Here is an 11,684-nt window from a genome sequence, read left to right as displayed (position 1 = left end):
TTTGGAGAAACGTTATACGGCTATCGTATATTTCTAGTGCTCACAACTCATCTCATTGTATTAAGCACAGTTCTACATATTATTAATGGTTTATATTAATTAAGCCATAGCTTAAAAGTGAGTTTCAGTGTTACTCTTTTCCTGCCTTAGTTTCTTCTGTAATATTCGTCTGTCGCGACGAAATATCACTTGTGACTATTTATTGCTTCAAGCGGGATGATTCTCTGAATAATTATGGCTAACTGCTCCATATTCGTTTGCTGAACATATCGACAATTTTTCCGCGTCACATTTGAAATGTTCGCGGGTAGTTTGCATTTCGAATTTCTTGATTTCAAAAATCAAATTCAAGCTGTGAATAAGACCGTTTCCTTTAGTGGATATATCTCAAGAGGCTTTGGCTATTCTCTGGCATCGAACAAAAGTTTGAAAATTTCAAATTTTCCATTTTGAAAATGCCGCTTTAAACGTTCGTTATCGATGACAAATAGAATTATTAAGGAATATAATTATGAAAAATATTCTAAAGCACCTCTAGTACTCTAGTATGTAGACTGATGTTCATTCGTTGATAAATATAAAGGACGCATTGCTTTGAACAAACAATGGAAATGAAAATGTTACAAACTTATAAAGCTATCTGGTATAAATTTCCTCTTATGCCCATAAAAATAAATTTGTTTACTTAAGAAAAGTGTTATACCCATGTATTTAAATATGAACATTTTTAAAATTAAAAAAAAAAAAAAAAGAAGCTCTCTTGTTTATTGCTTTACTATTGATTAAGATATTTAGAAAAGTTTTGCTTTATTCGAGCGTTATTATTGTAAATGTATCGCTTCCCGATCCGTTAATGCATTGCATTCATATTTTTATTCAATTGTTTTCAAACTTTAGCAACAGAGTGCAAAATATGCTTTACACAGTGTCTAACTTTGCTTCTTATCTGCTTACACTCTCTATTAAGTAAATAAAAAAAAAAAATTAATAATAAAAAAAATTTATATATAAATAAATAAATGAATAATAACTGAGTGAGTAAAAATATAAAATACTCTCAAATTATAATGACGTTTTAAACATGTTTCCGGCCCACCCTTCTAACTTCTTATAAAGAGAAGTCTAACTTAACTTAAGAAAAGCAACCATCGAAAAATATTAAATAAAATATGTTACGTCATTAAAGTCAGTTACTATATTTACTCGTTTACTCTCAGACAAGCACTTGCGTCAAAATATGCATTCAAACAAAATAAACATATTATTAAAATTTAGGTCTTTTACTTTGCAATTGTAAATGCTAAGCAATAATAATAATAATAACAGGTTTCTTGGGGACTTTAATAATTCTTAAGCTCTTCTCTAATACAATAAAGTTTGAGAGTGACAGTAAGTTGGGGCTTTTATATGCGAAGAAAAACATGTAATATTGAGAGTAAGTCATTACAAAATGAATAGAGGTCGCTATTAATGAGAGAGTAAGAGAGAAAGGGTGAGAGGAATGATCGCGTGCATGTTTATACAAACGCAAATATGTATTTGTTTGGTTAGCTTAGCCGTTGAAGATTGTCGCGAGTTAATATAGCACTTGTTGTGACTTATTGTTGCAGTCAACAATTGTCTGTCAGCGCATTAGCTGATCTTTAAATCGTTTAACGGGTGCTGGTGATATTTTTTTTCTTAAAAAATTATTATTATTTTCTTCTCAATAGATTGCTTAGCACAACTATAAATAAGCAATCAATTAAGTTACCAAGAATAATAAAACAAAATTAAAAACAGAAATGAGAAATTTTTTTGCATATGAATTCCCAAAAAAAAAAAAAAGAACCTAAAAGTAATTTATCAAAAAATTGTTTGAAAAAATATGAAGAAATAAAACAAATAAATAAATAAATAAAAAATATATAAAAATTATTAAGTTAATAATAAAATTGCCTAAGAATGAATATCTTTACCTTTCAAAGGAACATTTTTTTTATATTTTTCAAAAAGATAATTATGAATAATTCTGCTTATGGCAAATAGGTTGTTTTAAACCATTTCATTATCTGGCTGCACGGTCTAGAGAGGTCGTCTTGTCAGTTCTTAGATTATATCGAGAAATACGTCAGAGGGACATTATAATGCAGAGGGACATATATACATATATATGTTCTTGATCAGTATCATGCTATGAATAAATTTGTCTCTACTCGTCTATCAATTTATCAGTTTAAAAAGTGCACGATTCGCCTATGAATCGGAAACGAAGAACAATTGAAAATATTTTAAAAAACCAATTACTTCAAAGTAGATTCTATCAAAAAGTACAGGAAACTGTCGAAAATAGAACACATTTTTTAATTCATTATTAAGTGTGACGATGTGAAGATTTCTCTGCTTCGATAGCCATTTGCCGGAATAGCGTCTCTCTTTGTAACGAGGAAAGCAAAAAATAAACTAACAAAGGGATAGCTTTCCCGGTGAATTCAATGAGGGATAAATGGTTTTAGCATTTTCGCCTTAAGGTTACGCGGCACAAGAATAAACAAAATTAATTTCATTGGGAACAAGGCGAACTGTCGCTTTTTTATGACAAGAAAAAAAAAAAATAACAATGTCAAACTTCAAGATATCGTAAAACGGATTCATGATAAGTAGTATTGCTTTGCAATGTGCTACTTATTCGATATACTTTGGCGGCCGTGCGTGAAGACACTAATTGGTACACATAGGTCTTACACTTTCCTTGAAAGCAAGTAAAAAGACATCATTGCTGGTTTCTTCCTATAATTGTAGCGATTTCATTCAACAACATTTGCTTTAGAAGGAAAGGAAGATCTGAAACCCCAAGATGGACCACACACAACGAATATAGTTATAGTAAACAAGCTAATGCACAGGTGGCTAGGGAAACTCACTTCTTTATTATTAGCAAATTACTTTACTATCAAATCCAAAGACTAAATTTGTTAATATCGCTTAATACTGATATTTAAAAAGACACTAGTCCGATGCTTTTCTTGACAAAATACCGTCGAAAGATTTCTAAAAAAAAATTCCATAATTTGACCCACCAATTCCTCGGGTCCGTTTATTGGCACTTGCATAATTTATAAAAAGCTTTATCATTTATTATAAAAATAGTAATAATAGTAATAATAATAATTATGATAATTATATATAATTTTATACTTGGTGTAGACAGACGTTATTTAAGATTTGCTTTAAAATGGATAATTCTTGTATTGGTTTGGTTCCTCTTTGATGAAAAAACTTTTGAAGAAAATTTTAAAATAAATTCTTTAAACGACAGTTAACACGAACAACGATAAAAAAAAAAAAGATTAACTTTTTTTTTTAAACTACTCATGCTGGACTTAAAGCACGCGCTTCTAATTATTGTGCCGTCATCGTCTTTAACAAAATTACAACAACGACAACAATAACAACAACAACAACAATAAGAACAACAACATCTCTAACCTCAACCCGAATCCCAATAAACATCAGTTGTAACCATACAGTAGAGTCTGCGACAATAATAGAAACAAAAAGCAAAAAAAAAAAAACATAACAACAACAAAAACTTGCTAAACATAGTTACTGCAAGATTTTTAAATGAATAAAAATACAAAAACAAAAAAGCAAACATGCGCAAAAAAGGCGACATTCCTGTTTTCTTACAATTCATTGAATTTTTAGGGTAAAGGAAAGAAGAAAAAAAACTCTAACATCCAATCGAATCAAAATTGATTCGCAACCACAAACGCCATTCATATGCTTGGCGTTATATATTAAACACATTATTGAAACAGAAGTTTAATCGAAGCGAAAACAAAAAAAAAAAAAAAAATTAAATAAATAAAGCAACGAAAAACTATTCGTACTGCCAACAATCAGGTACGGCCGAAGTCAAAATTTAAACGGTTTACTGTGTATTGCACGGACGATTTTCTTTAACAATAACAACAACAACAACAGCCACAACAATTGAATATCACGCCGCGTGTTTATGTTGGTGCTGTGGAAATATTTCTGTGCTTTAGTTTCTCATTTCGAAAATAGAGAAAAAAAAAGAAAAAAAACACAAAAAAATACTACAGCAACAGTAACAGTAACAGCAACAACAATAATAATAACAACAATAACAAATTATCTGTTTTACCTGATCTGCCTGAGTGCTCTATTTTATTCACTTTTCTTAGAGGGCGCAGTGCAATATTTAATTGTAATTGAAACCACACATACAACGTCACTCATGCAGTTTTATTTCCATAATCCCATGTCCGAGATCGGAAATAATGTTTACAAGTAACTGAAAGTTGAAAAACTTCCCCTATAATTGATTTTGATAAATTGCGGAAAATGGCTTCAACCGAACATTTATATGCAAAATGTAATGATTTTTGTGTACACTTCTTAAGATAAACTCACATATATGTATGTATGTGTGCATATATATATATATATATATATATATATATAAATATATATATATATTTATGTGTATGTAGAGAAATTAAACAAAATTTACATATACTGGCCTCAATTCATTTTATCTGGTCGTTGTTTAAAGTAATAATAATAATAATAAAAATTCAGGTAAATTTAATTTGATTTTCTTTTTTCTTTTTTTTTTTTTTTTTTAAGTGTAAGCCATTCACAAAATTCAATTTATGTTTAATTTCATAAAAATTAACGAAAAAGAAAAGTGAAAAGTTTCCATTCCTTTTTTTTTTTTTTTTCTTTTAGTTTTGTTTTTAAACATATGCTCTTCATCTCCTCTTCATATTATGACAATTTATTATAACACAACCTTGTAGCACAAATAGCATAAGTAACCATAAGTGGCATAATCATAAGTAGCATTTATCTCAGGGACTCTTTCTTAGCTATGACGTTGTCAAAGCAATAATTATCTTTCACTTTCACTCTTGATAATCTATAAACTGAAGCAATAACTTGGATTATTTTCCTCTTAAAACATTTGAGTACGAAACCCTTTTTTCCTTTCAAATCAATCGTAGAAAATTGGTGAAAATCGACGAGAATTTCGCTTACTTGTTAATTGAAGCTAATCTAAAGATTGTTCGATATGTCTTATACTCAGCTCCTTCCTGTTTAGGATTAGAATGTTTTCTCTTAAAAAATATTTTTTTTATTTGAAATATCTTGGTGTGAATACTTAATTACTTTTGGTCCAAAACATGGAATGGATGCTTCGCCAGATAATATTATAACGTTATGGATTTTTGTGATAATTCAGTCACGATTTTAAGCAAAAATGAACTCAGTTCAATATACGTAACCCTTCGATCTAAATGCGTAGGTAAATGAGCTAAGAACAAAAAATCCATCCAAGCTCGGTACATGAACTAATAAAGCAATGCTACGGGACGACTTGTCATAAAATTCAAGCAAACTTAGCCATAGCTCTGAGGAGAAGACGATGTTCATTACATTTTGAAAATAAATACAAGAATTCTAAGAAGCTCCCCTCCCTGGTTGACCAAAAGTGCTATTTAAAGAATTCAATTGGGATACTTCAACAAGCCATCTACAACTATTATCAGGGATGGTGCATATAATTTGAGCGTATTTCCCAGATAAATGGGCAGTAATGGCATCTTCGGACCTTTTAAGATAAATTTTAAGAAGGGCTAGATCTTTTTTTCGTTTCGGAGGGAATATCGGCTTCATATGATCGTAGATAAAAAGCTCTGTCGCTCTGAGGTCATCAGCAAATCTGCGCGCATTTCGTAATATTACTCTTAAGCATGCCAACTATTAGTGGCGAACGGGTTTTAAATTTTAAATAACCTTTTAATGTCTCGATATCTCAGCGTTCGCTATAAAGCACATACAGTACGAGTATTGGATATTAAGCAGAATATATTTATACGATGCTAAATAAGGATTTGGTTTTGTTTCATGTCACACACATCAAGCTGCTCTCCTGCGTGTTTGCATTAGTCTCTTGCGCGATATTTATCAAGAAAATATCAAGGGATAGCGTAAAGATAGTAACGTTAATTAATTGATTCTAAAGAGTTCAAAGACATTGTAAGCGATAAATATGAGTCAACGGCTTGAACGTGAACGAACTTTAAATAATCAATATTCACTGGAATTATTCACAAATATCATCGGATAGGGCGTAAATGTTTTTGTTTTCGAAACTATTTTAATTTTTCAATTGTTGTTATAGGAATAAAATCATCTCCCGAATTAATAGATATAAAAGTTACACAATAGAAGTGCTTATCCGATTTTCTAAAAGAAGACGTTAGTTCGTTACTCTTTCAATTAATATTTTTAAGCTACGACTTGTTATGGCAAAAAAATAAAACAAAAATGGGTCACTTCGTAGCCAATCCCAAAAAAAATCGATTATCCTTCAAACACGAAATTGCCATTTTTTCGTAACAATTGTAGATATTGTCGCGAAAGATGAACAATGCTGTGTCAAAACTGTGTCTTTTTTGTCCTTCTTTTGATGTAAACAGTTTTTCTATATTATGAATAGTTATGAATAGAATGTGCATCGCCAAATATCCTATCAAGGTAATAATCAGGGCATAGTTTTTCATTCAATTATTGTTTTAAGCTTAAATTGTCGGATCGAACTTAACGGATTATTTTCAACATATCCAAGAAAAGCGTTACTTTTGATTCCCAAGTCAATTATCCCATTGCCTTGATCTTGATACTTTTATGCAAAGGTCTTCGTAAATGATGAATGATGTTAGTAAAATATTTCCATAACGAAAAGCGATTATCATCAACATTAACAATTTTTTTTCAAAATTTTAATTTCTCGGCCATTCTTAAATTGCTCTCGATATTTACTCAACGATAGTTTTCCAATATTTTTGTTCGGAAATGCTTTCAGATTAACAAAAATACCTTCTAAAAATATCTTTTTATGTATGTAGGGTGGTAGTAAGAAATCAAGAGATAAGAGATTAGGTTACAAATTATCCATAGGTACTTGTTTAATACAAGTGAGCTTTTCGGAGATGAATGCATTTCATTTTTGGCAGGGGCGAAGGATCTTCTAAGCCAATAAAAAAATCTGGAAAATTTACAATAGTTTACACCCGTTATGCAAAAAATTGTACTTTATGACTGTCAGTTCGAAACTAGAACAGATTGCATGCTACTCGATCTGTACTTACTGATTGGGGTACAGCAATCACTCCATATCTTTCTTCACCCCCACATCTTTCTAAACGTCCCACATATATTTGCTCATATATATATAAAACAAAAGAAAAAGAAAAACAAAAACGTCGAAATGCGGGCTAAATGATTCGATTAAGAATTCAGGTAATATGACTTTTTCTGACATTCAAACCGATGCATGTCAATGAAACAGGTTTAAATGTTACTAAATTATCTGAGCGACCTTTTGATTTTCTGTTATGAATCCGACGTATATTACATAATATTGAATAATCGGTTTCGTATAACTTGATGCAATGGTCAATTTTGTTTTTAAGTGCAATCGACTTTATTGCTCAGAACAATTAATTCCGAACGTGTACAATATACACAGTGGATGTATAATGTCTTTACTATCAATATTATCAATTCGACCAAAGTTGATGCGGCCGTCTATGCTTAGTTTACACCTTTTTGTATCTTTATCTCAGCATTTTTAGTAATTTGTTTTATCCTATTTGTACTTTTATACCCATCACTGTAAGATGGGTGTATACTCATCTTGTTCTTTTCTATAATGTATGTAATACCCAAAAGGAAGCTTCAGGGACCCTGCAAAGTATATATATTCTCGATCAGCGTAAAATTCTGAGTTGATTTAGTCAAGTCTGTCCGTCTGTTGAGCTGTGTAGTGTGTGTTGTTGACGCTCTTCTGGTCGCAAAATTCAATATATCGACTTCAAATTTGGTACAAATATTGACAGTTCCTGCATGCAGCATGGTAGTGAAAATGGGACAAATTGATCCGAGCAGAAGTGGGCAGTAAAGCGTAAACTGAACGGAAATCAGTTTTTTTAATAAAAATTTTCGAATTTTCGCCCATGACTCGAAAATTATAAAAGTTACAAGGCCGAAATTTTCCACATTTACTTTACGTAGCACTACTACTACTCCTCAAGTCTAAAAATGGAATTATTCGGCCATGCTCACACAAAGTTGCGAGTAATTAAATTTTATGTTATTTACTTTTTTGACGTTTTACGCTTATTTATCATAAGGCAAACAAGAGAGAATGTTTAAAACTATTGCGTAGACTCGTTGGCTAATTTTAAAATGACTATGCTAGATAGCGCGATAAATTTTTTCTTAGTAATACTGGCGAGCTAGCGGGCGTCAAATAAAACAAGTTGGAGAATAGAATGCGAAAAGCATAGTGTTGGGTATGTGAGATTCGGCTTGCGCCGAATATAACTTTCTTACTTCTTCGCACTTAGTTTGTTTTATTAACATTGCATTTTTAATTACGCCTTTTTGCTGTATTACTGTAACTTATCGCACGGTGAAGATCCCTTTGCAATAAGCATTTGAGAACGCATAAAGAATATATATGCGCGTGTTCTCTTCGTAGCAGCACTAAGAAAATTTATTTTTTTTCGGCTTTCGAAATATGATAAATGTGTGGTATTCGCAATCGATAATTGAAATATGTAGAGTTATCCAAGATGCAATAATATGTTTACTTGAAAGGTGGCAAAAATGGTGAATGCATTTAATACCGTCCGTCAAACCGTCGCTTTACTGTGCGTTGTGTAGAAAAACCTAAGATCGAAAGAGTTGAGATAAAGCATTGAAGCCTAGCTTGTACATATCTATTTGATGGTAGCGGATATGGTTTGAAAACGGACGCGGCCGTCCGCAACAGACAAACAACTGTAATTTAAATCTCGAAAGAGCTGTAGGTCTGAAATTCAGTGAACAAACATCTACATCTATAACATTTACAACTTAAAAGCAGAAATGGGCATGGCTATAAGCACTTTATTTATAATTTGTAACATATGTTCCTCTAAGACCTCGTAGACTAAGGATCAATGTAAATGTTTTCGACCGATCAGTAGATTTATTCACATTTTGGCAAACTTACTTGGCTTAACATGGTGAGTATCACAAATTCACCCTAATGTAATTATGAAATTTACTTGAAATTACGGCTGTTAAAACGTGCTGCGAGCTCAGTGCTCACGTATTTTATCGTACGACGTCGAACATCGTTGCGTAAAGAAATTATCATATCATGGCTTTGCGTATATTATGCCCTTTTCCTGACTCATTGACATTAATTACTGTTGGCACCATTCCTTTGTGGTGGTTTTTTCAGCCTCAATGTTAATTATTCGCCTAATCTGCTTCATATCATTATTTACGCTGTGGATATCACGCACCGAATTTAACCGGCTCGCAGCTTCAACTAACTGTGTTGTGTGTACACGTTTTAGTGAGATAATTTATGCTTTCGAATAAACCCCTAAGAATCGTGCTCTTAGATGGAGAGGTCAGAGTTTTATTCACAGTAGTTTCTAATACTCAGAAACACTCTCCTCTTGGCAGGAAAAAATAACTTACCGAGCGTTTGAATATCTTTAAATAAAATGTGTTTTCCACTATGAGTAACTAATGGAAATATATGGAGGAAACTCAATAAAGTCATTTAAAAGTTTATAAAGTCAATACCGTCATAAACCTAAAATGAATGAATGAATGAATTTGAAAATCTTCGGTTACTGCGATATGCTGTTGTTATTGTTTTACTTAATTATTTAAAACTTAACAATGGATCATTTGTACACCAATGTAGGGCAGTGTTTCAGTGCCCAGTCTTTTAAGAACCTTTATTTTATCAAGACTTTTTTCGTAACTTATTCATTCATTAATAGCTTACGCATTAATCTAATTGAGATGAAAGGTAAAGCAACTACAAATATATATTTTTGTTCTTAGTCATTTTTAGTTAGTCGTTTTTATGACTAATGAGATATGTTATGACTGCTTAGGTTTTTCTACAGATCGCTTCATAGACAAGAAAAGTTGTACAGCGGTTATTATAGCACTTTCTAAGAACTTTTTGGAAAAGAATTTAATTTACGAACCTAGGCTTGATATTATGATTTCACTTTCTTTTTGCTTTTACTGGCCAATCAATGTAAAGCAATGCTTTACATTAGTACTTGAAAATGTTTGAGAAAAAAAACAAAAAAAAAGATATTCTCCAAATCTTTTATAAATTTCCTCATTTATAAGTAAATGGCTGGCTCTGACTTTATTCATTTTTATGGGCTTCTTTGATCGAATCAAAGTGACAAGAAAAGCAATAATGACAACAACAATAATGACAACCTGTTTTAACGGATACATTTGTAAACTGACAATTTATATCTTTTTTTTAGCAATTCTAAATTTAACCGCAAATTACGCAAATAGACAAATAAAGGCAAACACACAAACAAAATAACTGGGAATCTTTGCGAATTTAATGAATATCCGTTTGAATATCCGCTAGTAAATGTAAATGTAAACTTAGGAGAATCAACGCTAAAAGCATTTCCCAGATGAATCATTTAAAGCAAAAAAAAAAAAAAAAAGTAAACACTTACACAGTATTGCATCGATACCACGCACTCCTCGGTCTTAGTGTGAAATTTGAAACTTGTCTACATTTCATTAAAAAACAATTACTACTTAATGCCCCCCCATAAAATACAAACAAAGTGTTCTGCTTAAGCTATAAGACAAGAGTCTTTCAATAAAATGAAGGGTGTTGCGCTTTTCCTTTTTCATCGAAACACTCAAGATATGTACACAAAATTGTCGGCAAGCATGCCTGGGTGTGTTTGTGTTTTTGTATTTGTACTTGCTTATGTCACTGTGTATCGCTTTGAATGTACATAAGATTTCTGGTTTTAGTTTGTATGTGAATTGCATAATACTACTTACTTACTTACTTGCTAAGTGTTGTATTAAGACTAAGGAATCAAACATACTAGCGATATAACTATAACATAAATTGTTGCTGTTGCTGTTGTTGTTGCTCGATTTTTTTCCTTTTTTTTTTCTTCTTTTCCTCATTCTATTTGTCTGTGTGATTTCAAAAAAAAAAAAATAGTTGAAGTTTAATCGCGTAAATACCAATATTTATATATGCAGTGTGCTATGTTGTCTACGGTCACTACATGATCAAGTCGGTAGACTTGCTTAAAGTTATATATTATCTGCTCTATTACAATGTTCTTAATTGAAGTTGTAGTGAATAACATTTTAAAATTATTATTAACGCTCTAAAGCAAAGCCAAGATATATTTGAAGTTGTGTAAGGAAAGGCCAAAAAAAAAAAAAAAGAGAAAAAAAAAATGAGGAAAAAACAAGAAAAACAACAACATCATATTGTGTGTTTTTGCAAATTAATTGACTACGTTGTCTCGTTGTCTCTCATATCATTGATATACATGCTGCCAAGACCAAATCAATTCAAGTCAAGTTTGTTGCTAAAGTCTTTTGTTTTGTTCTATCATTCGATGCATTTCATTTCCTCATGACTGAATATTATTTTTATTTATTTATTTATTTTTTTTTTTGAATTTTATGCTTTAAATAGAGCAAAGTTTAATTGTCATTACTGCTTGATGTCAAACTGATGAATAATAAAGGCAATAAATGTGCGGCTTATTAATTAAGAAAAAAAAAAAAAAAAAAAAAAAAAA

General features: G+C 31.1%; 1 protein-coding gene across 1 annotated transcript in view; it reads left to right on the top strand.

Moving 5' to 3' along the window:
- The first annotated feature begins 1,886 nt into the window (after positions 1–1,886).
- Positions 1,887–11,684, top strand: part of LOC119637314 — a 72,162-nt gene continuing 62,364 nt past the window's right edge. The window contains 1 exon segment of the mRNA XM_038033261.1: positions 1,887–3,885. The gene's annotated coding sequence lies outside the window, so the exon portion shown is untranslated.

Source organism: Glossina fuscipes, unplaced genomic scaffold, assembly GCF_014805625.2.
Source record: "Glossina fuscipes isolate IAEA_lab_2018 unplaced genomic scaffold, Yale_Gfus_2 59, whole genome shotgun sequence".
NCBI classification, from domain to species: domain Eukaryota; kingdom Metazoa; phylum Arthropoda; class Insecta; order Diptera; family Glossinidae; genus Glossina; species Glossina fuscipes.
The sequence above is the reverse complement of the archived record's forward strand: the minus strand, read 5'-3'. Positions and strand labels throughout refer to the sequence as shown.